This window comes from Eubalaena glacialis, chromosome 15, assembly GCF_028564815.1.
Source record: "Eubalaena glacialis isolate mEubGla1 chromosome 15, mEubGla1.1.hap2.+ XY, whole genome shotgun sequence".
In the NCBI taxonomy this organism is placed as follows: Eukaryota; Metazoa; Chordata; class Mammalia; order Artiodactyla; family Balaenidae; genus Eubalaena; species Eubalaena glacialis.
The window spans coordinates 59,370,191-59,375,298 of NC_083730.1; the positions used below are offsets into that span (position 1 = coordinate 59,370,191).

At 40.9% G+C, this 5,108-nt stretch overlaps 1 pseudogene; it reads left to right on the forward strand.

Annotated features, from left to right (window-relative positions):
- The first annotated feature begins 929 nt into the window (after window positions 1-929).
- On the forward strand, window positions 930-1,507 carry LOC133075629 (AP-3 complex subunit sigma-1-like; annotated as a pseudogene).
- The last annotated feature ends 3,601 nt before the right edge of the window (window positions 1,508-5,108 follow it).

Consider the following 5,108-nt stretch of genomic DNA (forward strand, 5'->3'; position numbering starts at 1 on the left):
GTCTTTTCTCCTAGACTGCACAGCCTTGACTGAATGGTGTCAGGACTTCCTCCATGGCCTCTAACTCTGGTCCCTATGCAATTAGGGGAGGCAAAATCAGCAAATCTTGGAGAATACCTGATGCCAGGAAGCCTGAGGTAGTTATGAGAATCTCTGGCTCTTTGTTTTAATAGGGGTACAGAGAATATGAATGGCAATCAGATACTTTTACTTTCACATCTGTCAGCAAGTGGACAAGAATCATGGGAACCCTGGGGGCAGGTGTATAATTGTCAGGAATTTAGGGTGGGAAGGGGAGAACATAACTACTCATGGCACAATTACATCAGATGCAGCGCCAGAAGTAAGGCAATCCACTCTTGGGCCCAAACTCAAGTGTAAACTTCATGAGGGCATTGACCACACGATCTACATCTCTTTTGTAACTCTATCCCTAGCATCTTAAAGAATGCTGGCACACAGCAGGTACAAAGTAAATTTTTTTGGAATGACCACATGAGTTAATTAATAATGAATCCTGTCTTCCAACTTTGGTCATGTCCCCCAGATGAACCCCACACAGGGAACCAGTCTAGTATTCCTCCAATATTTTATTTCATCAAGCATCCTTTGAGCATCTCGTATGCAGAAAGCATTGTGATAGATGCCGAGGGGGTTACACACAGAAGTTTAAGACTTAATCTTTGCCCTCAAGGAATTTTCAGTCTAGTGAGAGAACGAGAAATAGAAACAGTTAATACGATTTAAGACATGATTTTATATATATGCTAGATCTACAAAAGCATTGCTTTGGCAAAAAGGAGTAATTAGCATGTGTGTGTGGGAGGGGGCGGGTGGGGAAGGATCGCCAGCGAGATCCCAAGGGGAGGCTCGCGCACCCGCCCCCGCCCTGGCCCCCCCAGCTCCCACCCAGTCAGCCCGGCTCAGCCATGATGAAGGCGATCCTCTGCTTTAACAACCACGGGAAGCCACGGCTCTCCAAGTTCTACCAGCCCTACAGTGAAGATACACAACAGCAAATCATCAGGGAGACATTCCATTTGGTATCTAAGAGAGATGAAAACGTAATTTCCTAGAAGGAGGATTATTAATTGGAGGATCTGACAACAAACTGATTTATAGACATTATGCAACATTATATTTTGTCTTCTGGGTGGGTTCTTCAGAAAGTGAACTTGGCATTTTAGATCTAATTCAAGTATTTGTGGAAACATTAGACAAGTGTTTTGAAAACGTCTGTGAACTGGATTTAATTTTCCATGGAGACAAGGTTCACAATATTCTTGCAGAAATGGTGATGGGGGGAATGGTATTGGAGACCAACATGAATGAGATTGTTACACAAATTGATGCGCAAAATAAACTGGAGAAATCTGAGGCTGGCTTAGCGGGAGCTCCAGCCCGTGCTGTATCAGCTGTAAAGAATATAAATCTTCCTGAGATCCCAAGAAATATTAACATTGGTGAAATCAGTATAAAAGTGCCAAACCTGCCCTCTTTTAAATAAAAAATTTTAAATGCCACTCCCAGGTAAAATCCGGGGGAAAAGTCATCTAAGTTTACCATGCAGTTGTTTACCAAAAATAGAGGAGGAGAGTCTTAACTTTTGCTCTTGGATTTAAGTCAAGGTACTGTATAGAAGTTATGTAAAATCAGTATGGAAGTTCATTGTTGCTTTTCTTGCTCAGTGATTTTGAAGATATTGAGTAGTTTCAGTGTGATTTTTTTCTTTATTTTCTAAACTGCATTCCTATGGCCACCTAAGGCATGCCTCTATGTATTGGCTACTACAGTATTTTGAAAAGTGTTCGGGACATTTCTTTAAATTATGTATAACCCAAAATGTTGGTGTTTTGTATGGATTATAAAAACAGCATTCCTTAATTCTTTCTGTTATTTGTCACAATTGTTATTTAAAGAACGAAGTATGTATTGCATGAAAACATTATGACCTTTTTCTCTTAGTTTAAATAAACTCCAAGGTAACTGGGCTTCTAAAGCACCGTTCTGTTTGCCTGGTATCTACTTTAGCAATCATTTTTTTTACGACCCTCTGACTCAACGAAGTAAATAAAAGTATATTTTATCACTGTTAAAAAAAAAAAAAGGAGTAATTAAATTTAGTAGGGAAGCCTCCCTCTTGAGTGCTAAGATGATAATCTATATGAAGTAGGTGCTAGATAAATGTTGCTAGTTTACTGGAAATTTGGTAATTTTCACTTAAATAGTCCTGTGATAAATGGAGGAATTTTTCCCCATGGAAAAGGTTCTGCTTAAAAAGACCAATGAAGTAAGTGCATTACACTTGTAAAGAGTATCCCATCCTTTATGTGCTGTTTTCCTGTCCCCTTGACTATTTAGTTTTGAAACTCAGACACCTGTTCCTATCAAGTCTGGAATGAGCAGCATAGATTTATGTTCTTCGCTGGTGTGAAATTAAAACAGAGTCTCCTGATATTTCAGCCAATTCTTTTTCTTTTCTTTTTTCCAGTTGATAACAGTCAAGTGAAGAATAATGAGGTGGTCACAAAAATTACCACCTCATTAGAGCTGGTAGAACGTAGACGTCAGCACAGCTCTCATCTTGGACTTCCTGATACTGTGCAGGCATTCAGAAAGAGATTTCAGGTAGAGATGTGAATATGTTCTGTTTCAAAGCTCAGCTCTTCAAATTTTATTTCACAACATAACACCTTTGAGTCTGCTTTGCAGGGCAGTGCTCAACGTTTCACACCCCTGGGAAACAAGAGGGTCAAGTTGTGGAGGTGCGAAAGTACGCACACGCACTCAGCACAGTGCAAGGAAGGCCACCAACTCAGCTTCTGTGAGCAAGATGCAGTGAGCTTTGATGGAGCTGGCAACAGGGAGCCGCTGGGATGTTTTGGTCAACAACGAGGGACACTAAAAAAGAATCAGATATTGTGGAAGGCAGTAACAAAAGAAGAGAGAAATCAAATTTTTAGAAAGTAACATTCTTTAGGGTTGTTTCTATCTATCTATCTATCTATCTATCTATCTATCTATCTATCTATCTATCTATCTATCTATCTATCCATCCATCTATCTATCTACCTATCTACCTATCTGCCATGCCTCGCGGCATGCAGGATCTTAGTTCCCCAACCAGGGATCAAACCGTGCCCCCTGCAGTGGAAGTGCAGTCTTAACCACTGGACCACCAGGGAAGTCCCCAGGGTTGCTTCTATTTAAATAAAGTCCTGCAAAATATTCAACTTGCTTGCTCTTGAAATCAATAACAGGAAAATGCAGGGAAATAGAAAATGGAGAATCGGAAGAATAAAACGAAGAAACGGGGGAGTTTTGAAGACCTTCTCACTCCTGACATGATCCTGGTAGGACTGAAACATGACACCAACCAGAGGGAAGCCCATTTCTGACTGGCAGTCATACTTCAGTTTAAGGAAAAAATGGAACAGATTTGGTCATTGTAAATAGTTTGTCATTTTGGCAGAATATTTTTCCTTTTTTTGCCTTTGTTTGGGAGGGGGTGAGGGTGGGAATATTAAAATTAAAAAATATTCTTTGAGAAAGTATAAAAGAGCATTATTTCACATTTACAATAGCCTGAGAAATGCACTAATTTTTTATGTGTATTCTGTTCCATGGAGCAGAATTTCAGAAAGACCAGATTTAATTTTTAAAAATCCTAATCTGTCAAGAACCAATACATTTATAAAATACAAAATGTGCTCAAAGGTCACAGCAATGTTACATTTCTAGAAGAGTTTTCAAACGTTTACTCATTTTCAGTACTCATCTCCCCAGAGACCAACAGCAAATATTTTGCAGTCCAGCTCCAGCCCACAGTCTCTTTATAGAAGTTGAGAAAGAGAACCAAGGGTCAAGGGTTTAGTCATCTACATATTAGAGGTCAAGTGGTCTACCAGAGTGCAAAGGAGGCCACGTATCCTGGGACACCATCTAGCCTCTCATCTATTTCTGCTTTTAGTATTCCTCAAATGGCACTCGGGCATCAGTGAACTATTTGAGGCCACTTGTCTTTGAGTGGCCCCTCCTCAGATAATCAGTCCGTCAACCTTGGTGCCTTTGGCAGGTTGGGGATGGAGCTGGCTTCTTCCAGGACCTTGCTCTTCTGCATGATTGCTGGTGTGTTTCAAACGTTGCTGGAGACATGGTCTTAAAGAGTTTTCCATTGGCCAGTCCAACTAGACATGTCTAGTAGGTATCCTCACCTCAGAGGCAGTGGTTATTTACCATACTCTTTTCCTTTCTCTTCAGAAGGGGATCCATGATATAAGAAGATAATCAAGTGAGGGACGAAGGCACAAAAGGCATGGACAGATAAGAGGGCTATTCATTCGTGGAGAGTTCTAGATCCTTGTGTTTGAAAAGCACTGGCTTTGAGGAAATCCTGAAATGGGGATTGGGTAATAACTGGAGTGAAAGCTTTGTGATGAGAACTAAGTAGATGATGGCAATGGATGATTGTGAGATTTCATAAGTTAGTATACGTAATGGCACTGGGCAAAACTCCCACCTTCCACCTACTCTGTACCCACACTAGGCAGATGTATGAGTCTAGAGATGGACACACAGCCATGCTGCCCCATCTCTGAAGATGCTGAAGACCGCTAAGCACAGTTGGTCCTTACTGCTGCCCAGTTATTCTACTACATTTACCTGTTGTTCTCTCACCACCCTACATTAACCAGATCCCCAGATGACTAGAGCTTACAACAGTCAGGAAATGACCATTTGATTGGGTTCTGCACAACACTTTCCCCCACTCTGCAAAATTCTGGAATAGAGAGTAATGGTTCCTACATCACTAACATGCAGATAAGCTGCTTGACTTCTCCTATAGAATGTGGTCCAGTTCTTTTGAGAATAGCCTAGGTGTTTTCTTCTGGGCAGTTTATTGTCTAGCACAGCTGCTCCAAGTGCCAGGTTAACCATCCATCTTATTTTCTTCTCCCTTGTTTGTTGCCTCTTCCCTTCTTTGCTCCTAATACTTTTGCATATGCTGGCCCAGAGCTTCCTGGAATCCATTTCATCTGCCAACATTTCTTGGTTGAGATATCATTTGTATTTATGTCCCCAACAAGTACATTGAATAGAAAGTCTCA